The 25,259-nt window shown below is 42.4% G+C and overlaps 1 protein-coding gene across 4 annotated transcripts in view; it reads right to left on the bottom strand.

Annotated features, from left to right (window-relative positions):
- KANK1 (KN motif and ankyrin repeat domains 1) overlaps nt 1–25,259 on the bottom strand; it is a 163,722-nt gene that overhangs the window by 124,489 nt on the left and 13,974 nt on the right. The window contains exon 2 of one of the 4 annotated variants that reach the window (XM_084834367.1): nt 20,401–20,459. The exons of the other annotated variants lie outside the window; for them this stretch is intronic. The gene's annotated coding sequence lies outside the window, so the exon portion shown is untranslated. The remainder of the gene's footprint in view (nt 1–20,400; nt 20,460–25,259) is intronic. 4 annotated transcript variants of the gene reach the window in all.

Here is a 25,259-nt window from a genome sequence, read left to right as displayed (position 1 = left end):
TAAGAGATATGATTTAGGTCATACCTGAATGGTGTAGTGGTTTTCCCTACGTTCTTCAATTTAAGCTGAAATTTTGCAACAAGAAGCTCATGATCTGAGCCACAGTCAGCTCCAGGTCTTGTTTTGACTGACTGTATAGAGCTTCTCCATCTTTGACTGCAAAGGACATAATCAATCTGATTTCGATATTGACCATCTGGTGATGTCCATGTGTAGAGTCGCCTCTTGTGCTGTTGGAAAGGAGTGCTTGCTATGATCAGCGTGTTCTCTTGGAAAAACTCTATTAGCCTTTGTCCTGCTTCATTTTGTACACCAAGGCCATGCTTGCCTGTTATCCCGGTGATTTCTTGACTTCCTACTTTAGCATTCCAATCCCCTATGATGAAGAGGACATCTTTTTTTGGTGTTAGTTCTAGAAGGTGTTGTAGGTCTTCATAGAACCGATCAACCTCAGCTTCTTCGGCCTCAGTGGTTGGGGCATAGACTTGAATTACCGTGATGCTGAATGGTTTGCCTTGGATTCGTACTGAGATCATTCTATCGTTTTTGAGATTGTACCCCAGTACTGCTTTTCCCACCCTTTTGTTGACGATGAGTGCTACTCCATTTCTTCTAAGGGATTCTTGCCCACAGTAGTAGATATAATGGTCACCTGAATTAAATTCACCCATGCCTGTCCATTTTAGTTCACTGATTCTCAAGATGTCAATGTTCAATCTTGCCATCTCATGTTTGACCACCTCCAGCTTACCTTGATCTTACATTCCAAGTTCCTAAACAATATTGTTCTTTACAGCATCGGAATTTCTTTTCACCACCAGACACATCCACAGCTGACTGTCCTTTCGGCTTTGGCCCAGCCGCTTCACTCTTTCTGGCGCTTCTTGGAAATACCCTCTGCTCTTTCCCAGTAGTATATTGGACACCTTCCGACCCGAGGGGCTCATCTTCCGGCGTCATATCTTTTAGCCTTGTGATATGTTCCATGGGGTTTTCTTGGCAGAATACTGGAGTGGGTTGCCATTTCCTTCTCCAGTGGACCACATTTTGTCAGAACTCTCTGCCATGAGTTGTCCATCTTGGGTGGCCCTGCATGGCATAGCTTATGGCTTCACTGAGTTACACAAGCCCCTTCGCCACAACAAGGCTGTGATCCATGAAGGGGCTTCACAAAGATACACAGATCCAAATAGAAGAAGTGCATTATTGGCTGTACTTACTAAATCATGATACTAATTTTCTATCCCATCCACCAGTTATGGAAAGGCTCTTGTTGAAATTCAACTAATACATTTCCATCTTCCCTGATGTCAACCAGTTGTTCTTGCAAACAAATCAGAAGGTGTTGCATTTATTTTTTTTAACAAATAGGTTCAAAACCTACTGAAACTCTTGGTTTGGAAGATTTTGAAACAGGTGAGAAAATTCCATTTCCAAGTTTTTTAAGTGTGCAGATATGAGAGGTTTTATAGGTGACACACTTACATCTTTTGGGGAACAAAATCACATACTGATGGAAACATTTCCAAATATCCATTTTCAAAATGCTCTCTCCATAGCATGAGTTTCTTCCAAAAAGCAGTTACTTTCTCACTCATTATTAAAAAGTCACCTTAACCTTGAAGGGACAGATTAAGTGTGTTTATTTTTTCAAAAATAACTGCTAGGTAGCATACTACTGACAGCCACTCGTTATCATAGAAAAGATCAGCAAATTTGGAACACATTTGCTCTCCTTTGGCAGGATGGCAGCTGCTCTGGTGCCTAGGGATGGCGGAGAAATCCACCACGGACTCCAATGAGGCCGGATTCTTCAGAATCCGGCCCCCCAGAGTCCACAGCGGAACGGACTACTCTCCCCCATCACCCTGCGAAGGCCGGTCGGGACAGACTCTACCTGGTGGCAGCTGGTCTGGGTCCGTCATCTTCGTTCCGCAGCCAGGCTGCGGACGCAAATGGCGTCCAGCATAGCTGACACCATTTGCGTCCCTGCCCTTGGCCATGATAGGCTATGTAAATATTTACGTAGCCTATCACAGCCAAGGGCAGGGACACAAATGGTGTCGGCTACGCCGGACGCCATTTGCATGGCAGCGGCCGGAAGTCCAGCTGCGGACGGGCCCAGCCGGAAGCTCTGCGGACTCGCCGCAGAGTGGAGCCGGCTGGGGAGGATTCTGGGGGGAGGGACGGATCGCCTCCCCCCGCCTCGGGCCCCTTCAGCGGACGGGTAAGTAGGTTTCGTACACCCCTACTGGTGCCGCAGCCAAGCAAGCAACTGCACCTTCCTCTGCTATGCCTGGCAGAGACTGGCGCAGTTGCTTGCAGTGGCCGCGGCAGAAGCAGGATAGGACCAGAGCCAAGAGAGAAATGCCATGGCACTTCCCTCTCAGCTCCCGTCCCATCCTGCTGCCTCCACCGCCACCATCATTGTACTCAATGGCAGTTCACTGGGGCAGCAGGAGGCTGCTCAGTTATCAGGCAGCTCACACACCGCACTTTGGAGACCACTGTTCTGGAGGATTATCAGTTGTGGGTCTTTCACTTCAGGAAAATGGCAGAAGAATAGGGTGGAGACAAAGGTTAATTGTGCTTTAATCTTGTGTTGTTTAGCCCACAATTAACCTATTGTCCCTGTTCAGATGTAAAGGTGGCATCTGGTGGGAATTTGTGGGTTAATTAATTAACTCATAAATTGCAGAGATGTGCACTGCATGCAAGGCGCTTCTGGTTTCCAGGAACAACCTACAAATGGGGCATTCGTAGGTTGTTTCCATGATGTCCGAAACCAGGCATTAGCCCATGGTTTGTTCTTGGGTTAACCCACAAACAACCCCAAGTTCCTGTGTTCAGACATCACAGAAGCAACCCAAGAATGCTGCATTTGTAGATTGTTCCCAGAAACTGGAAGCAGCTCACGCACAACGCACATCTGGCAGCTATTCATGGGTTAATTAATCCACAAATTGCCATCAGACACCACTGTTAAGTCCAAGTAGGGCCATAGTGCCTGGATCGAACGTTGCATAGCAACCCTGTTCGGGGCTGAATATTCAAAATGGCCACAGAATGCACCTGGAACATGCTGCAGCAAATCTTGGGTTAATTAAACCACAATTTTCCACTGTTATGTGAGAACTAGGTCATTGAGAGAAACTGAAATACCGCCGCCATCCCCCCACCTCCACCCCAGCTTCAGTATTTAGGGTGTGGGTAAGTTATTTGTTTTTACCAACTTGATATTTAGTGGTTATATATTTCAATAAACAGAGAGCAAAATTCACAACTGACCTCATCCTTTAAAACCTACGTATGCGGGACAGTGAGGGGGAGAAGGGAAGAAAAAAACAAAGCAAATAATCAGCCAGCTGTTGTGCTGACAACATGAAATAAAGAAATTGTGGAGTTTTATTCTACCCTTTATCAATAATGCATGGGTGCACACAGACAATTTATAGCTGTTTTCCATCACTGGGTACTGTGCAGTGCTAAATTAAGTCTACAAAATTCAAGGACAGTCCACCCACACAGCTACTATTAACCAGGCATACCACTCTGAATTAACATTTTAAAGGCTTTTTTAGTTTTATTAGCATCTTGAGACAGAGCTAATTAGGTGTGTATTTTTGTCTTCAAAAAGAACATTCATCCTCTACCAGTGAACACAGAAAACGAAAACAATCTGATATTCTGCCTACCCTCCTACCCCTGCCTCATCTTATTCTGCTAACAAAATTACAAGTAAATAATAATGTAGAACTTCCCTCAGTTACTTTTCTATAAAAAGTTTGGAAGCTTTGCACTGCAACCTATAAGACCTTCCTAAGCCATGGCTATGTGTATGGGTCCCACATAATAATTAAGGCAGGGCTACCTAAACACATAGTGACCTGATTAACGATGACAAATTGTGGGTTAATTAACCCAAGATTTGCCGTTGCATGTGCCAGGCGCAATCTGCAGCCATTTTGAATATTCAACACCTGATCAGGGGTTGCTACATGATGTTCGAACCCAGACATTATGACCTGATTCACATATAATGACAACTCATAGCGTGGCTTGAGCATGGGATGTTTTAATTCATGGAAGTATTAACCATGAACAACCCAGAGTTCATAACCCAATAACAAACCATAGGTTCTCTTCCTGGGTTTTTCATAGTTAACAACCTATCATTAAGCCATACTGCAGGGCTCGCACGTAACAACAACCCACAACTCAATGACAACTCATAATCTGGGTTGTCATTACGTCCAAACCTCGCTATTTTGTTCTTGCCATATCGTTAATAAAGCCAATACTGGTGTGACACATATGATTTAATGTGTAATATTTGCCATTTCTGAAAATATCATATTCCAAATCTGTGACACAGGGTTTATGTCTTTTTATCTGTCCTGAACATATCAATTTCACTGGGTGACCACGAGTATTAGTATTTGGGAGAGGAATATCTTGTAATACTCCAGCACAGGAATTTGTCTTTTTCGCTGCCAAGATCCTAAAATCTTTTTCAATGGGCAGTATCCAATGCTGCGCGCATGCCAGTAGGATGCACCACTGGCACAACGGAGAGCTGATTCTTAAAGGGAGCTCTGCTGACTTGTCCCAATCTGGAAATGAGAGTTTCCACTCATTTCTGGTATTACTTTAGGAATTGCTAATGCCCTATTGCACCAGTGGTGGGTCCCACTGTGCAACGGAATGAACACAAGCACATCGGCCGTCTAGAATACTGCCCATAGTCACCAACAGTACGTATCCTGTCAACATCTATGTGAAATGTGGATTTTTGTCCCACCTTTTTATGTATTTACATTGAATGTAATTTGCCATTTTGTTGCCCATAAGAAAATTGATGTTCAAGGCCTATAATTATAGATTTATAGTCAATTCCACTACAACAAGATTTAGAAAAAAGTATAGTGAGTATTTTGACTAAAGTATTTACAGATAACATGGATTTAAAATTGACAATGTTCTTGTATGTTTATTTTAATTCATGGGATCAGGCAGCCCACGTGCAAAAGTTTCCCCTCCCTCCCTTTCCAACAGAGTGCATTTCTAGCAGCATAGAAGTGCTGTACTTACTGGAATTAAAGTACTTACTTGTTGAGTTCTGAAAGTATTTATGTATGCACTTATGTATATGTAAAAGTATGTAAAATTTTCAAAGTTGCTCACAACATGGTTTTACTCCCATAGAATTGCATTTACATTCAACTTTCAAAAACAAAACAGAGTGCTATAAATTAGATTAATTGTTCACCTGGTGGAAAGGTTCTCTGCAAAGCCTTTTCAACACTGCCATAGGGCCTTTTTGCAGGAAGTGATGTTCTCCTCCTCCTTGCTATGAACATGAATTAACTGGGTTAACAAAGCAATGGGGGAAGATTTGAATAATTAGGAGGTGAAGACAGCGTATAAATTATGAAGACTGAGCTTTTTAGTTTTTTAACTTCTCTGGTCTATCAAGTAATTATTTAGTCTGGAAACAACATCAATGGGTACCATTAACTAGTATACAAAGCTGAATGACCTAACCATAATGGAATGCAGGCAAGATTAAAATTCTTAACAAGCCAGTGGACACTGAAATTAAGCCATATCCTGGTGCTCCCAATTGCTGTCCTTGTCTTGGCACTAAGCCCTATTTGTTTTAATGCTACAGAGCTTCAAATATATTCATTTCCTCTTTAATTTCATATGCTCCGAACGGGGCAGGCGTGAAAGGCAACATGTGCTTTCTTTCCTTTCATAAACCTCAAGAGAAATATGAGCCTATCAATATACCTCAGACCAGCACAGATATCCAGACATATGTTGAAATTTGTATTTTAATCAAAATTATAGCTCTAAAGAATGGAGTTAGACACCATAATCCATGACCTGGTATCTTTAAGGTAGCCTCTGGTAATGCCAGGCCTGATTCAAGGAAGGAAGACTTCTGGTAAAAGACTCTTTGATCCTAGATAACTTCGCCTGCCATTCCCTCATCATTCTGCTAGGAGGCTGTTACTGTATCCTCCTTCCATTAACTCAGCTGGAGAGGTATCAGTACACCTTTCCCAGCATCACTTGTGTGTGCTGAAACAAAGAAATAAAAGCTCTTGAGATGATCTGGTGCAGCCTTGCCGAACCTGGAATACTCCTAATGCCTTGGATAACAACTCCCAGCTTTCCTGACCATTGCCATGCTTGCTGGGGCTGCTAGGAGTTGAAGACCAAAACATCTGCAGGGCACCAGGTTGAGGAGGGCTGCTCTAGTGTGATCAGACTTTGGGGAGGAGATTCAACAAAAGAAACTTAGCAGCCACTGTGTTGGACACACCAAGCTGCCCAAGGCCTGCTGCTCAGGGCCAACCACCACTTAGATGATAGTGAATACAGGCCTTCCATCAGCACTTAAGACAATATTTTCTAGATTTGCATAATTTTTATTGTTCAAAACTGATTTAGAATTCCCCCCTCCCATACTTTGAACATGCAAGCTTATTATGCAATAATCACAAGCAGCAGCATCTCATAAAAAAAGATTTAAGGCTTCACAAAAAAGCAAATCTCAGAGGTTACTAACAGGAAGACAATGAAGTGGCTACAATGGGAAAAACACCACTCAGAAGAACTGGGTTCTAGATTTGGCTTACACAACTGATACATCTACTTTGTTGCAATCACCCGTTTCAAGTTTAGAATCCTTAGTTTTGTCCTTAGCATACAACACATCTAACATCATAGTACAGCACCATCTAACCCACATTTTTTTTCAACACACACAGCTGGTTCACGCTTAATGCCAAATCATAGTTTAGCATTATGTGCGTGAGCAGGAATGAACCTGTGCAAAGCGCCAGGCTCACACTCTCCCTTGCCCTCCCCTGCTCCCACATGACCACAAGGAGGAGTAAACCAGAATTTTGCTTTAGAAGATTCCTGGTTTATCATTATGTGTGAGCCTGAAATTGTGCATTAAAAGAAACTGTAGTTCGCTGAACAAACCAGAAAAGCAATCCAGAGTTTTATAGCACAATTTCTGGTACACACATAACAAGATACGCATTTGCTAAAGTGAAACTAAATTCTGGTTTATTCCTCCTCCCAGCTGTACAGGAGGAGGACAGCAAGCAAGCCCAACGCTTTACGAGAGAACATTCCTATTCATGCACGCAACACCAAATTTTGGCTTAGCATTACAGGCGAACTGGGCTTGACAGGCATTCCTGATTTAAATGAAAGTGCATGATGGTGCTAGTCAAAACTCAAGCTTCTTTAATCCTAACCACCACCTGATGCTGCTGCGTTCTCTTCATTTAATTAGAAGTGCCAAGAACTCACCTTAATGTCTGCCTAACTATTGGTCATATTGTACTTGAGGTCAAACAAAATAATTCTGTTTGAACAAAAACAAAATTGGACTGCATCACCAGTTTACATATCTCACAGTTTTTGGACTACCCAAGAGCTTAGCTGTAGAGTAAGTTAGTGTGATCATCTATCATTGATGGCCATTACCTTGGTAATGTCCTGTTTTTGTGCAGCTGGGGAAACTGGATAGCTGGCTCATCACATACCCCAAAGCTAGAACTCAGCTTACAGTTTGCTTAAAATAAGCTGTGCAGTAATTAAGAATGTGACCTTTTGGTAATGGCGTAAACAAATACACACCGAGTGGCTTCGGACAAGTGATGACTGGCCAACCATACATAATAATGGATATGCTTAATTTCCACTTCACATGTGCAACAGGAAGTGTGAATTACATGTCATCTGCTGATCATTTGTAATCATCCAAAGGCACCTTCAGAACACTTTAGGAATACAGCTTTCCTGACATTCCTTCCTCTTACTCATTCCTGGAAGCTTTGGAGGCTTCTTAGAATCCAGATGAGCTCCGTTATATTTTTTAAATCTAAAATTCCTCATAGGACTACAGTAATATAATTGAAAAAATTAAATGGCAAAAAGAACATTAGAGGGTCAGATGTTGAGGAAGCAGAAAGTTATGGTTTTCAATGCTTGTGTGTATGTAGTTGGTTCCAAGGCCAACTCAAGTTGTTTCTCATTAAAGAACAACAATTTCAGAACGTTCAATGATCCATGCACCATGTCCAGAAGGATACAGAGTATTTTTTAAATGTTTTTAATTTATTAAACACTTCCTAAAATAGACTCCTCTAGGCACTGAAAATATATGTTAGGTAAGAATGCAATTTAATTTCCCTTTGGGTCAAGGTATTTATTTCCCCATTGTGAACTGAATTAGTATTTTGTTCCTACCCGCTCCTTTTACTCTAAAGGTTGTTATGACAGAAAGAGGGAGCAGAGTTTAATTTGTACTAGAAAATGAATCAGATCCCTCTTGTAAGCTAACCCAATTCCATACAAAATGAAAATGGCTTTTCTTCCACACAGGGCTGGTTTTAAATTTAAATAAAAAATATACAAGTGTTTTTGGTCAAATCACAATAGCGAACGATGACACGGTTCACACGTCATCACAGCCCACAGCTAACAAACTGTGTGATGTTGAGAAGATGAGCAGGCGCAAGCATGTATGCTGGTTCCTGCCTGCCTGCTTCAGCTGTGATAAACCATCTTGTTACTTACAGTTGATCTGTTTTTGGTGGAATTCCACACCCTCACTGGTCTCTACTAATGGACCAACAGATTTAAATGGAATGTCTACAATTGACCAACTGTAAATTGACCACTTTAGGATACCACTACTCCCATATAAAAAGGAAGGAATCTCAATGGACTTAGCCATCTCCTTGGTAACTATAAGCAACAGTGACAGCAAACTGCCATCCTAACCTTTACACTTTGTTTAACTCTACCATTTTTCTTTTTTCATCCCACAGTTAGCCATTCACATAATAGTCCCTTGTCCATAACAGAACATAGTAATATATATAACTTTTACTTCAGGTAAATACAGTTTCTTTACACCTACCAGTCCTTATTGCCAAATATCCCTTAATGAAACAGTCACGGTACAGTACAGTAACAGTCGTTATTTGCCCAATAGTATTGATTTATTCGGATTTAACCTACCTGATCCTTGAAGGCACAGGTTGAGTAATGTATGATATATTCTCTTTTTAAAAACAAAAACAAAGCTACACTACTTTGACCAAAGGCAATTCAACACTTGCACGTACATAGAAAAACCTCACCTAATCCCATATTTGCTAGCAGCTAATGGAAGAACTCAAAAGCAACCTGTAGTAGACAAAGTTGGCAACACTATTAAGCACTTCACATCAAGGATAAAAACAGAATCCCTCAAGTTCCTTAAAGGCTTAAAGAGGAGGGATATTCACATGACTGGCCATTTCATATGGAGTTTGCTACACAAAATCATCTGTCCAAACAGTATCGAGTTGTCATATGATTTTTGACCTGCCCAAGAACACTGTATGCATATGTAACCACATTTTATGCTAAATACCTTTTTAGAAAATGTATTATTTCAAAAAATGCATGTTAACTGTTGCCTGATAGTTTTATTAGTAGCACCATGGTCCAGAGAAGTACAAAACTACCTTGGCAAATGTAGCTGGGCTTTTATCTCCCTTCTACAATGCCAGGGCATCTTGTAGTGGATATAACCCTAATGAGAGAGAGTCTCACAGAGGAACTACCTCAGTTCCTTATTTAGGCTGGTTCTGCACCTTTGTGCTGGATAAGGAACTGGGAACAAGAAACCAAATTCAGACCCACTAATTAGCAGCTCCATTCTCTCAACACTACACTATAAGTTGCCCAGTTGGGCATGTTCATGACCTTAGAGGGACTTATTACTATTTATATAGCAACAATGTACATGGTGCTTTAAAAAGTACAGGTATGGTAAGTCCCTACCACAAGTAGCTTACCGTAACATACACACACGAGGAAAGGGAAATGGTGGCACAGGCACGCAGGGAAAGATGTGATTGAATCGATTACAAGTACTTTGGTTTAGTTACAATAAGGCATAGAGAATGGGGGGATGATACAATATCTGTTAGATTGATCCCATATTGTTAGATTGTTATCTGTATGTCTTGGGAATACCATCCAAAGAACCTCTATATCCATACTTCAGGAAATAAAGCCAGACTGCTCACTTGAGGGAATGATATTAAAGGCAAAACTGAAGTACTTTGGCCACATAATGAGAAGACAGGACACCCTGGAGAAGATGCTAATGCTAGGGAAAGTGGAAGGCAAAAGGAAGAGGGGCCGACCAAGGGCAAGATGGATGGATGATATTCTGGAGGTGATGGACTTGACCTTGGGGGAGCTGGGGGTGGCGACGGCCGACAGGAAGCTCTGGCGTGGGCTGGTCCATGAAGTCATGAAGAGTTGGAAGCAACTGAACGAATAAACAACAACAAAAGCAGTCTCTGTCTCTAACAGACAGCAGACTGTATTACTGTATTCCCTGAAGTGGTAATCTGACCTCTCTGGGAAGGTGGGTGGTATTTTATAGACCGAAACACTAGAAAGCCAACATATAATGAGCTGACATTTCCCACTTCTTTGATCCATGGACAAAGTATGATTATAGTCCGAATAGAAAGTTACTTTGACATTAATTCAACATTCAAAAGAAGACAAGTGTGTCTTTTTAAAAAAAAATTCATAGAAAATTGTTGTTGTTCAGTCGTTCAGTCGTGTCCGACTCTTCGTGACCCCATGGACCATTGCACGCCAGGCCTTCCTGTCCTGCGCTCTCTCCCGGAGCGTGCTCAAGTTCATATTCATTGCATCCGTGATGCTATCTAGCCATCTCATCCTCTGCCGTCCCCTTCTCCTTTTGCCTTCAGTCTTTCCCAGCATCAGGGTCTTTTCCAGGGAGTTTTCTCTTCGCATTAGGTGGCCAAAATATTGGAGCTTCACCTTCATTATCTGTCCTTCCAATGAGCACTCAGGGTTGATTTCCTTTAGGATGGACTGATTTGACCTCCTTGCAGTCCAGGGGACTCGTAAGAGTCTTCTCCAGCACCACAGTTCGAAAGCATCAATTCTTCGGCGCTCAGCCTTCCTTATAGTCCAGCTCTCACAGCCATACATTTCTACTGGGAAAACCATAGCTTTGATTAGACGGACCTTTGTCGGCAAGGTGATGTCTCTGCTTCTTACTATGCTGTCTAGGTTGGCCATAGCTTTCCTCCCAAGGAGCAAGCGTCTTTTAATTTCATGGCTACAGTCACCGTCTGCGGTGATCTTGGAGCCCAAGAAAGTAAAATCTGTCACTGCTTCCATTTCTTCCCCTTCTATATGCCAGGAAGTGATGGGGCCAGATGCCATGATCTTCGTTTTTTTAATGTTGAGTTTCAAACCAGCTTTTGCACTCTCCTCTTTCACCCTCAACAAGATGCTCTTTAGATCCTCTTCGCTTTCTGCCATTAGGGTGGTATCGTCTGCATATCGGAGGTTGTTGATAATTCTCCCAGCAATCTTAATTCCGACCTCTGATTCATCCAACCCGGCATTTCTCATGATGTACTCTGCATATAAGTTAAATAAGCAGGGTGACAATATGCAGCCTTGTCGTACTCCTTTCCCAATTTTGAACCACTCGGTTGTTCCATGTCTGGTTCTTACTGTTGCTTCTTGACCCTCGTACAGGTTTCTCAGGAGACAGGTAAGGTGGTCTGGTACTCCCATCACTTTAAGAATTTGCCACAGTTTGTTGTGATCCACACAATCAAAGGCTTTAGCATAGTCAATGAAGCAGAAATAGACGTCTTTCTGGAATTCTCTTGCTTTCTCCATGATGCAGCGAATGTTGGCGATTTGATCTCTAGTTCCTCTGCCTCTTCTAAACCCAGCTTGTACTTCCGGTAGTTCTCGGTTCGCATACTGCTGAAGCCTAGCTTGTAGGATTTTGAGCATCACCTTGCTGGCATGTGAAATGAGCGCAATGGTGCGGTAGTTTGAACACTCTTTGGCGTTGCCCTTCTTTGGAATTGGAATGTAAACTGACCTTTTCCAGTCTTGTGGCAACTGTTGAGTGTTCCAGATTTGTTGGCATATTGAATGCAGCACTTTAACAGCATCATCTTTTAGGATTTTAAATAGCTCAGCTGGAATACTGTCATCTCCGCTAGCTTTATTGTTACTAATGCTTCCTAAGGCCCACTTGACTTCACTCTCTAGGATGTCCGGCTCAAGTTCAGTGACCGCACTATCATGGCTATCAGGGACATTCAGATCTTTCCTGTATAGTTCTTCTGTATATTCTTGCCACCTCTTCTTAATCTCATCTGCTTCTGTTAGGTCACTGCCTTCTTTGTCCTTTATCATGCCCGTCTTTGCACAAAACGTTCCCTTGAGATCTCCGATTTTCTTGGAGAGATCTCTAGTCTTTCCCATTCTTTTGTTTTCCTCGATTTCTTTGCATTGTTCATTTAAGAAGGCCTTCTTGTCTCTCCTTGCTATTCTCTGGAACTCTGCATTCAGTTGGGTATATCTTCCCCTTTCTCCCTTGCTTTTCGCTTCCCTTCTTTCGTGAGCTACTTGTAAAGCCTCATCAGACAGCCACTTTGCTTTCTTGCATTTCTTTTTCTTTGGGATGGATTTCGTTGCTGCCTCCTGAACAATGTTATGGACCTCCGTCCATAGTTCCTCAGGCACTCTGTCTATCAGGTCTAATCCCTGAAATCTATTCCTCACCTCCACTGTATATTCATCAGGGATATGATTTAGGTCATACCTGAACGCTTTAGTGGTTTTCCTGACGTTCTTCAATTTAAGCCGAAATTTTGCAAGAAGCAGCTCATGATCTGAGCCACAGTCAGCTCCAGGTCTTGTTTTTACTGACTGTATGGAGCTTCTCCATCTTTGGCTGCAAAGGACATAATCAATCTGATTTCGATATTGACCATCTGGTGATGTCCATGTGTAGAGTCGCCTTTTGTGCTGTTGGAAAAGAGTGTTTGCTATGATCAGTGTGTTCTCTTGGCAAAACTCTATTAGCTTTTGTCCTGCTTCATTTTGTACACCAAGGCCATGCTTGCCTGTTATCCCGGTGATTTCTTGACTTCCTACTTTAGCATTCCAATCCCCTATGATGAAGAGGACGTCTTTTTTTGGTGTTAGTTCTAGAAGGTGTTGGAGGTCTTCATAGAACCGATCAACCTCAGCTTCTTCGGCCTCAGTGGTTGGGGCATAGACTTGAATTACTGTGATGTTGAATGGTTTGCCTTGGATTCGTACTGAGATCATTCTATCATTTTTAAGATTGTACCCCAGTACTGCTTTTCCCACCCTTTTGTTGACTATGAGTGCTACTCCATTTCTTCTAAGGGATTCTTGCCCACAATAGTAGATATGATGGTCACCTGAATTAAATTCGCCCATGCCTGTCCATTTTAGTTCGCTGATTCCCAAGATGTCGATGTTCAATCTTGCCATCTCATGTTTGACCACCTCCAGCTTACCTTGATTCATTGATCTGACATTCCAGGTTCCTAAACAATATTGTTCTCATAGAAAATGTTCATACTTAAATTTTCGCCCAAAGCAAGGGCAAGCACTCAATAGGTATTTCAAGATCTGGAAGACTTTGCACCCATTTTAATCAAACTACAGTATTTTGGCAATATTTAAGTAGTTGTTTTGCATATATGGCATTGCCAAAGCACCTGCATGGTCTGGAATCCCTAATGAGTAGTATATAAATTTTTTAAAAATAAAATAGATCTGTGATGTAAGAATACATCTGACACTTTCACAGACGTTTTTGGAAAGGATTAATAAGTAAAAATGTTTTATCCACATAGCAACTGTTTGCAATAAGCATTAAACAAGGTGCAACATGTAACTGAACTGTGTGACCAAAATAAAGTTTACTAGTATAAATTCTCCATTTCCTATCCACATTGGTCAGAAGTGAAGATTCAGATGAATCTTCTGAAGATTCTGATGAATGATCAGCCAGGCAAAGGAATAGAATAAGAAATAACAGTGTTGTTAATAGTCATGCTGTCCTTTAAAGCAGCGGTCCCCAACCTTTTTGGTGCCAGGGACCGGTCCAATTTTTCCACGGACCGGGGGAAAGGGGTTCCGCTGGCAGACTTCCGGCCACTGGGATGCAAATGGCATCTGCTAGAGGGATGCCATTTGCGTCCTTATTCTTTGCAGTAATCGGCTACGTAAAGATTTACATAGCCTATTAGCTGCAGAACAGGGACGCAGATGCAGACGCTATTTGCGTCCCAGCGGCCAGAAGTCCGCCAGCAGCTGGAGCCAGCCAGCAGCTCTGCGGACTCACTGCAGAGCCGGCCAGGGCCGGCGAGGATTCTGGGGTGAAGGGAGGGACGGATCGCCTCCCCACCCCCCTGAGGACCCAAGGTGAGGGGGTTTTGCACACCCCTGAGGCCCGGTTGCTGACAGGCCACGGAGCAGTACCGGTCCACGGCCTGAGGGTTGGGGACCCCTGCTTTAAGGAATAGATCTTAAAACAAGCACAGGCAGACTTCAGGCTTCTGGTGTCTACTTTGGTTTTTACTAAAACCCCGAGTGTCACCAACTGAAGCCTGATGCAAAAGGTATGCTTAAGAATTAAAGAATTCTGAGCTCAGAAATTTGTTCTGAATAACCCAGCTGAAGAGAGCTCGCCATTTTTCCACCAAAAAAATCCATTCCTGGTTACTCCAAGCTTTCTTCATTTCAGCAGTATAATTTAGAGCAGGGAGAAGTCATTGGCCTGGTTTGCACTTAACAACAACCCACAGTATGGGTTGCTGTTGAAGTGTGAGTGGTTGTCGTTATGTACAAACACCGCAGTATGGTTTAACAATGGGTTAACTACAAACAACCCAGAATTCACAATCCAACAAAGCATGGGTTCTCTTCCTGGAATGTTCATAGTTAACAACCCATAGTTAAGCCATACTGCAGGGTTTGCACATAACGACAACCCATGCAATGACCATACTCATCCCATACTCTGGTCGTTCTTACGCAAGAACCAGGCCATTTTGTTGTCGCTATTGTTAAAAAAACTGGGAGTCAGAAACCCTTGAGGATCTACTGCAAAACACCACAAACTCTACCAGTAGATCCTGATCTACCTTCTCCCCCCTCTGCAGTTAAAGCACAAATCTGAATTCCTGTATGGACTGCATTTTCCTTTGAATAAACCCAAAGAACGCTGAGCTTTTGGCTTCTCAATGGAATTCCCTTATTTTTCTTTATGTTTTTTCTCTTTTTTGGTTCAGAAAAAAACACCTCAAGCATTCCTTATATTCTGCCTTAGGGCTTGTAAAAATATTCTGTATTCCAGTGCAAGCCTAGGCAAAGTCACATTAACATCTGTCATACACTGAAAAGCTATAGAAGCACAAACATGAGGGGTTACACCCTAACTCATTGTTTCATAATATCATGACTAGCTGATACAAGGTGGTGCAGCCACAAGCCAAAACATCTGGTACTACTGTGGAACTTAAAGAGACAAGTTCTCAGGTTAAGACTACTCAACTCCATAAACGTGTTGGGAATGTGAATTAAGCTTAATGGGGAAATATGAACATTTTTTAATCTTGCATTTTCAACCTTCCAGCACTCTCATATATTAGCTCATATATATTACACGAGCCGTATAAGCCACTATGTGATCTCCACTTTGCTGGGCTGTCACCAGAGCACTAGAAATGCAGCTTAGGCATTTGAAGAAAATGTTTTGTACAGTCCCAGACTGAAATACAAAACTGTTCGCAACACTGGCCATGTCTGCATGTCATGGTATGCCAGAATTACATCCAGTTAGGGACGTCTGGCTTGTTCCTCTCCTAACAAGCCAGAAATATAAACCAGGAAAAAGCTAAAGATTCGAGTTTGGATGCAACAGTAAGCAAACCACAGACAGAGGTTTCCTGGGAGGAGCCAAGTGGGAGCAATCGAGCAGGATGAACCAGCAATTCTGGGTTACTATGATGTCTAAACCAGACCACTGTCTCTAACAGTCGTCTTAAGCAGGGAAAAATCAATGGGGCTATTTATCTCCTGGAACAGTCTGATTATGCCACAATTTCTAGATATTTGCATACTTCTGAAATGTTGATTTAAAACAGAAGACAGTGTGCTAAAGTGCACATTTTGAAAACACACCACCACAACCACTATCACTACTCTCTCACCCAAATGGCAAGAAAGCCTCCCCTCCCCCCAAGATGTTGGGTGTGCGGAGTGAACACCTATTATGCAGAATGGCATAAGAACATGCCCTGCTGGATCAGACCTATCATCCAACATTCTGTTTCCACAGTGAGCAGCCAGAGGACTATCGGAAGCTAACAAGCAGAACATGAGCGCAATAGCACCCTCCTGCTCATATTCCCCAGCATCTGGTATTCATATTGCCTCTGATACTGGAGGTTATATATATAGATATCTTGACTAGTAGCCATCGATAGCTTTGTCCTTCATGAATTTGTCTAATTCCCTTTTAAAGTCATCCAAGGTGGTGTCCATTAGTACACGTTGCGATAGCAAATTCCATATTTTAACCACGTGATATGTGAAGAAGTACTTCCTTTTGTTTGTTCTGAATCACCATTCAGAACAAACAAAATCCATGGATGACCCACGTTTCTAGTATTATGAGTGATGGAGAAAAATCTCTCCCTGCCCATTTTCTCCACATCATGCATATTTATATGCACCTCTGTCATGTTCCCCTTAGTCATCTTTTCTCTAAACTAAGAAGTCATAAATATTTCCTCATGGGGAGTTCCTCCAGCCACTTTCTCAGATCTACAACCAGTAGTGTAGTGGCAAATTCAGAAGTGCAGGATCCCTTCGTGACAGTCACAGCAACGCGCCCTTCTAAGATGATACAACCTTGTAAGATATACCGCCTTCAACTGGGATCCAAAAACAGTGCAGCTGAGAGTAAGGCGGTGGTATTTCAACTGGATGTCTGAGAAAAAATGCAGGGGTATTAAAATCTTTTTCGCCCACTCACTCAAACATAAACATTTTAGGTTTTCAAAATATGATATTCTATGGAAGCTTCACCCTTTCAACTCAGCCCTCATGGACAGATCCCTTCTCATTTAAACAGCACACTCTTTGCACACTCACTTAGCGCCCCCACATTACCCACTAGCCTCTCCTAAGCGCCTTCATTATATCTCCCCCCTCCCCTTCCAGCTGCAACATCCACACCCCTAGCTGGATTGAACTACACACACACACCACACACACAGTGGTGTAGTGGTAAATTTGGAAATGCGGGAGCTCATTGTGACAGTCTCCAAGGGCAGTCCAAAAATTTCAGGCAGCTGTGTCAATCTATATCAACAAACCAGTTCTAGGAATTTTCATCTCCACCAGGAGTATGTCTTTGGTAAAGTGAATATGTCTTCATTGCCCATTCCAGACCAAGTCATCCCAAATACTTTGCATTCCAACATGGAACAATATATTGTTGCTTGGAAAATTCATCCCCCCCACAGCTACAGTGAGGATCACAGCTAAGCTCAGAGAGAAGAGGGAATTCTAAGGGGGGTGGCAAATGACATCAGAGTCCCTGCTCATGGAAAAGTGCCGGGGCTGCATCTCTGTGAGCCCTGCCTCCAGTACACCACTGTCTACATCAGCCCTTTTGAGGCACAATGACCAGAATTCTACGTATTTCCCACCCTCCAATATCCAGTCAAATAAAAATTCTGAGAGACTCTAAAGCAGGGGTGGGCAAGATGCAGACCCTCGACCGCATGTGGACTGCCACAGCCATTTGTGCACCCCACTGCTGGTCGTTGCCACACCGCCAGTCGTTGCCACACCACCAAAATCCCAGAGATTCTCCTGGGAAACAAGGCATATGGCTCTATGCGTGTTTTGTTTCCCAGCAAAATTGCTGGGATTCCAGCAGTGCAGCCATTTCTGGGAGGGGAGGAATGCAGCCCCCACAGGGTTCCAAGGCAGCAGTGTGGCCCCCCAATCCTCCAAAGTTGCCCACCCCTGCTCTAAAGCTTGTTGCTAGTAATTTAACACTAATTTGCCCAAATTAAAGTATTGCCTCACTTTTCCTGGAAATTCAAAGACTGGATAGTTATCCAAGTGTTTCACTAAAACAAGAATAAGGAACTTTGGGGGCCAGTGGGAACATTCCACAATTTGAGAAACTGTCTTGGGCACCACCACAAAATGGCCACCACATGACAAGTAATCTGCCCAAAAGACAGTATATATGGCAGAGATGATGTCTGAGCCTCGACAATCCCTTTGAACCCACAGTTTTGAATCCCAACAAAAGCCTTTTTCACAGAAGGCAAATTCGTTTTCTACCTCCCCACCCACCCACGTCAGCAAACTCATTCCCCCATCTCTTTTTCTCTTACCCACAGTCACACACTCTCACACACGCCGGACACTCCCAGCTATCCATTCTCTATCCATTCTCATGTACACCGTGTATCCATCATGCATGCATGCTTGCATACGTAAATGCATAAACACATATCCCTCCCTTCTTCTCCTCCTCACTAACAGCACATTCACACTTTTTCAGGATCCTTCCAAAATCCACCCAACCCTTTTCTCTCTCCCTTTCTTACACACAAGCAGCCCCAATCCATTCAGACATACAAGCTCACAACCCTCCCCAACCCCCCAGCTTGTTCCCCACTGGCTCCCCCAGCTGTTTCTGACTACTTGCTGTTTTTCTTCCCTCCCCCCACTGGTTTCCCTGACACCCCCAAGATGGCTTAGCACTTCCTTTTCTAGCCCCTCACAGCCCTCACTCCCCCCCCCCCGCTGTTCTCTTTAGCCCCTCCAGCAGCTTACCAGACAGACATGGCAAGAGTCCCTTTTTCTTTTCCCCTTCCTTTTCTTGGTGGCTGGGTGTGCTGCGGAGGAAAATATCAGGCTACAACCACCCCCACCTTCATCTCCTAGCAATGACTCTGAACCCCAAGTGTGGCCCAGAGGCATTCACGGGAGATGAAGATGACAGCGGCAGGAGGCTCTCTCTTTGCTTTGAAGTGATCCCAGCTGCAGGTAAGAAAATGAAACTTTAAAAAATAAAAGAGAAGGAGGGGTAGGACACCTCAGTGAGTGCCAAGAAAGGTGTCTGGGGCACTAGAAGGTATTTAAAACTTGGGAGTTTTATCTTGGAGGATAAGGAGAGATTTGATAGTTCATAATCCCATTATTTTCTGAGTGTAGCAACTGAAGGCTTATGATGATTGAGATAAGACACAGTTTGAAGACAATATTTTTTATAAGATGGCAGGGGGAGAGTTAAAAGAGCCTAAAGATTTGCTATCAAAATTTCAAAACTGTGCCTGTGCTATCTTCTCATCTCTGGGCAAAACAGTAAAGATAAACAGCATTATTTTAATTGATACAGGTTACAATAAATTAAGAAACAACCCATCTTCAAGACTAAGGCATCAACCCAAACATCTTTCTCTCTGCATAGGTAATGAAAAACCAGATCAGCCTATAAACACAACCAAGCCACACTAGAATAACTGGCACTGCTTCTGTCACTGGATTGCACAAATATTCCATTTAACATGTTACAGTGCAGTCACAGAGTTATGAAACTGCCTGGCTTGATTACTGCATATTTGAGAGGTTTGCCTGGCACCTACGTTGCACTCCTTTCACCGCCAGGTAAAGACCTTTTTATTTTCCCAGCATTTCAGCACTGTAGTCTTTTAGGTTTGCAGTTTTAAATCTGTATTTTAAATCTCTCCATTGCTTTATTCTGGTTGTACTTTTATACTGTAGTTTTAAGCTTTCATATTTTATGTTGTTTTATGTTGTACTTTGTGGTTTTATTTTTTGTGAACCACCCAGAGAGCTTTGGCTATTGGGTGGTACAGAAATTAATTAAATAAATAAATAAAGTCTAAGTGGTTCTGAAAATGTTGTTCAATCGAAAAGGGATCCAAGCTTTTAAATTAAATACAATATTAAGAAGGCTGAATGCTCCCACCCCATCCCAGTCTCTGTAGAAATACAAAAAAGAGCCTAGACTGCCACGCAGCCCTTCTCACCAGGTGCCAAGAAAAGCATAAAACATGCATTTAATGCAGACATTCCCCCCACCCCCAAATACTGCTATATTGGTAGCATACTTGATGGGTGTCTGCAAGTCTAATTTGTTCTTATATGAAGCCTAGAAACTCTTCTTTGTATCTCTGCTTTTAAATGTTACCAAAGATTGTAACAGTGAACAGCCTAGCAGTAACATGATTTGAATGTTTCAAATCTTCAATGTAGGAGACACAGTGAAATGAGAAGATGATTTACATCTACAACACAGGAAAAAAGCACTTATGGAATAATACGTATTATGATATCTCAGAACAATTATATTTGTTGATGTATAAATTATGACCATTTCCCTTTCATCTAAAGTATTGCCATAAATATTGCCTCACTTACCATTATGGTTGCAGACATCAGTGCTATGATGTTTACCTGCAGAGAACTTCTGAGATTATCTGGAAAGAGGAAGGTATTTGACAGCGTAAAACAAAAATCACATGAAGAAATCCTGCACCCCTACAATGGTGTTTAATTTGTTACTTGTTGGTGAAGTTCTTAAAAATACTATTCGTCTCCTGCCATTCTGTGTCTCTCAAATACAAGCTTGATTAGCCCCTATAAACTGTTGTGTGAAATTAGAGATGTCAAGATTTGTGTGAACGCCAAAAATCATTCGTGTGTCAAGAGCCCTGACAGGCCTCATAAATATGTCAGACAATATTTACATTCAGGCCAAACTTGTGGTTTGGTAAGGCAGTTCATTCACCCTACCAGGACTTTGATCTTCTGACAAATCATTTCCTGATACAAGTTTAAATAACAGGCAAGGACTCTGGACACCGACCAGCTGTCACGGTTGCCCTGGGAATTGGCACTCAGCTTTAGTAGGGGGGGGGGGAGAAAGTGAAAAGAGACCCAGTACATTTACACCTACAAAAGTAGGAATGCTAATACTTGGGTAAACCAGTCATTTCTTTTCAAAAAGGGTGAGAACACATGCACACGTCGCCTTCTGAACCCCTTTTGAAGTGCAACAGGACACACATTTCAGGGGGAATTGGATAATCCTTTCTCCTCCAAGAGTTACAGGCAGCATGCCAGAAACTTTGTTTTCATTAATTCAATAAGATGAAAGCATAATAGCAGGTGAGTTACATCCCACTTTTAGAACCAACTAGATATAGTGCTGATATAGCCTGTGTGTGTGTGTCTGTGTGTGCGCGCATGCTTAAACTGAAAATTTGCTATTTAAGTTAACATCAGATCAAAATGGGTTTGAAATCCTTCAGAGAACCACCCATTCCTTATAAAATGTAGATCAAGAAGATCATGTAAAGATCTTTCACTATGCAATTAACAAAAAAAATAACCTTTTGGGTTAACATGTTTTGTTAAGGGTTTCCCACGCTCACTCAAGCTCCAAAATGCTGGGAAATTACAGCTGTTAATGGCCATGCCATTAACAGACACATTATTTAGGCCAGGGGTAGGAAATGTGTAGACTTCCACATGTTGCTGGACTGGAACTCCCAGCATCCCGCACCACTGGCAATGCTGGCTAGGGCCAATGGGAATTGCAATCCCACAACATTTGGAGGGCCACACATTCCCCACCTGATTTAGGCAATATGGATATGGTACTGTAACTATAGAAGGGGCCGCGGTGGCTTAGTGGTTAAGACGCTGAACTGCAGACTGGAAGGTTGGCAGGTCAGCAGTTCGAGACCCGAGTGCTGCGTGACGGAGTGAGCTCCCGTCTTCAGTCCCAGCTTCTGCCAACCTAGCAGTTCGAAAGCAAGAAATTGCAAGTAGATAAATAGGTACCGCCTCAGTGGGAAAGGTAACAGCGTTCCGTGCACCTCAGTGTTCAGTCATGCCGGCCACATGACCACGGAAGCGTCTTCGGACAGCGCTGGCTCTTCGGCTTAGAAACGGGGATGAGCACCACACCCTAGAGTCGGACACGACTGGTTGGGGACACCTTTACCTTTACCTTTTTACTGTAACTATGCTGTGTCCAGTTCCCGCTTCACCATTACCAGGGCTGGATGGCCGTCAGTGGCAGAGCGGTGGACCTAAGTTCCAGATTTGTCTGTTCACTCGAACAGGGACATGGCGTTTATGCCTCTGAAACTGTCATAGACGGTCTGAAAAACTGCATTTTAAAGAAAAGCTGCAAACATGTTATGGTACTACTAGGGCACAGCATGTTCTAGACCCTGACTTGACACAATTTTCCAAAAAATGTTGTACAGAGAAATCAGCCCATAAAGTATAACCCCAGCAAAGTCTATGAAAAGAAAACAGACAATACCTGTCAAACAGTTGGCGGCTATTCATCAAACTTCAAACTCCTATCAATAAGCCATTTTACCCTTTCTAACTCAAAATCAGTATGGACCATCCTCAAACCAAGCTCTTCTACACTGCCAGGTTTCAGATCAATCCTTTCAGCTGTTTTCTAAGTATAAGCAATAGACCCAACTGCCTCCTTAATTACTGATTATAGTGGCCAAATGCAATTTGTCCGACCCACCCTTAGCGTAATACATAACAGTAAGGACTGACATCAGAATATATAGGGAAGGGGCCAAGAGAAAACTGGCATGCATTCCTTTTATTTTACATCCCCCCCTCCTCTCACACACACACCCTTGACTATAAGCTGTTTAGTTTTTCCCTTGCAGACACAGCGTTCCGCTTCTAGTTTCTCCACAGTGCCAAATGTCTGCTAAAATAATGGTTCATTCAGAAACTTAGAGCTAGAATAGGAAGGTTACTTAGAAATTTAGGGCATAAGCCTATGCAAGGCTGGCTGGGGAATGCTGGGAATTGTAGGACTTTTTTCTGCCTAAACATGCATAGGATTGCACCCTTAGAAACATAGAGCTAGGGTAGGGCAAGAAACTGTTTTTAACAGCATCACATGTATTCTAAATAATAATAAATCCTTATAAGAAAGGAGCCTCTAGCAGCTATCACAAAAGATCACCACAACTCCAGACTATGTTGAGGTCTAGAAGCACAGGATTGGGGTTCTGTTTTTGTGGGGGTTTCTTTTTTGTTTTAATTTAACATGAAAAAATGTTAATGAAAACAAAGTGTAGAAACTCATGAGCTTCATACAAGCAAAGCATTTTATTCACAGCATTCTTCTGAACTCCCTTGTTGTGGGTGGCAGAAAACAACATTCCTTACTCCCACCAGCAGTGTATTTGTTAGCATCTAGCTATTGCTAATTAAAGAGAAATCTGCAACTCTAGTGCTACCAGACAGTTTTGTGGATATTATGTCAGGTGCACATAAGGCATAAAGCAACTCCTACGTATATGGGGTTGGGGGAAAAGAGGAGGAGGAAAACAGTAAATGGCACTATGAGATGTTTAAATAAGTAGTAACATTAATAAAATATTGTCAGCCAGTGAGACATCACTAACAGCCTGTCGCAAGACAGCCAATGAAATTCCTCTAAAATCAGAAAATACAAAGACTTGTAATAGAGTAAGATGTGATATCAGGAGCATGGTCAATTTTACTAGATGCCTCCTTTTAACAGTACAGGTATTCTAAGTGTATATACATTAACAAGAAACTGTTTGTCTTGTCATGTTGCTCTGTTACACTTCAGTATATCTTGAAAGGGAGGATTCAGCCAATTCATAAAGTCTTACCACTCTCACAACTGTTGTACTTGACATGACTCTGCATGCATCACTCAATAACTATGTGTATTTGATGTGGGGAGGGGAAGCGAGCAAGAATTCTGAGCTACTTGATACAGTTACTGCCTTTCTTTCTTTCTTTCTTTCTTTCTTTTTCTTTCTTTCTTTCGTTCTTTCTTTAAGAGGGTCCTAAACTCCATTTTAGGAAGCAATGAAGCAGGCAGGTGTTGAAGCAGGTAGGCACAGGAAACCTGTTTTGTGTATTTTACTGAGTTTGCCTGGCCTCCTAGCATTCTCAATTTGTGTTAATCAGTTGGTTACCTAGGAGATGTGCTGTTACTTAACACCAGTGCACAATGACATTAACAACTTGCCCATTTCTAATTGGCTTGCACTCTTTCACGCCGTGTTGCATATGTGCTCATTGTACCTGTCAGCTGTACAGAAGACAGGTGAGCTGCTCCAAGGCCATGTGATCAGTCCCAACTTTATTTTGAAACATGAAAGTCTTGAACATTTACCAAAGACTACCTAAGACTGCTTACTTACACACTTTCTTGAGAAGGACTTCATGTGAGATTAGCAAAGGAAATACAGAGACTTGGCTGGGACAGACTTTAAACCATGAGGAAGAACTGCTTTAAATTGGTTTTACAGCACCCAAGTAATCTTCGGTTGGTAGTGGCAGTTATGGGAAAATAGTCCTTGCTAGAAGATTGGACCACAATATGGGCTTGAACTGACAGGTTTTACTTCCATGTAAATGCACTCAAGAGTTTGTTTGCAACTGTCATAAATTAGGGAGAAGGGGAATATTTTTTGCTCAATTTTCCTAATTCTCCCTACTTTCAGACAAGGCTAAAGTAGTGAGGTTTCCTGTGCAGGATGGCAAGCAGCTCCAACTATAGTCCATTTCATTCATAAGAGTCAGAAAGAAAGAACTAGAATGTTCTTGAATGGTAGGGCATTGCCATAAGCCAGGCATGCAGTCTTGCAGTATTTTGTTCCTTTGTAACTGACTACATTGTGCTCAGTCTTGATTTGATCTCAGTTATACTTAGTTCTGATAGCAGTGTATTTAATGCAACAACGGTGCTGGTTGGCAACTTGTTTGAAATGTGCTGCTCACATATCTCTTGTTACTTCCAGTCCTAGTATTACACAAGAGACTTAGCAGCTGTTCTCCATTCAATTCCCGCTCATTTTCCACCTCATTCATAATATTACTTCTCCCAGTCATATCCCCCTTACCTTCTCTTTTCTTGGCTTAAGTATTCTTTGCCTTTTGGATTTCTCACGAAGTTATTCCAGGACCTCCTTCTCCAGTAATTGTTGGGAGTATTGCAACCTCGTCAACAAGTTACAGGAGCGAGACAGTGTTGCATTTAGTTAGTGCATGGGGACTTTGAGCAAAACTAGCCTTAGGATCTCTATAGCCTATAGTGTGGTTTCCTGCTCCTCCCCCTTCCCCGACCTCCACCATTGCTGAGAGCAGATGTGCTTGCTCTCTCTCCCAGCGGTATTATAGAAGACAAAGAAATGGACTGAACAAACTGTCTGAAACTATATGCTGTAGTTGCGTGTATATGCAAG

Source organism: Heloderma suspectum, chromosome 2 (assembly GCF_057233095.1).
Source record: "Heloderma suspectum isolate Gila_16-S chromosome 2, 16-S_ref, whole genome shotgun sequence".
NCBI classification, from domain to species: Eukaryota; Metazoa; Chordata; class Lepidosauria; order Squamata; family Helodermatidae; genus Heloderma; species Heloderma suspectum.
The sequence above is the reverse complement of the archived record's forward strand: the minus strand, read 5'-3'. Positions and strand labels throughout refer to the sequence as shown.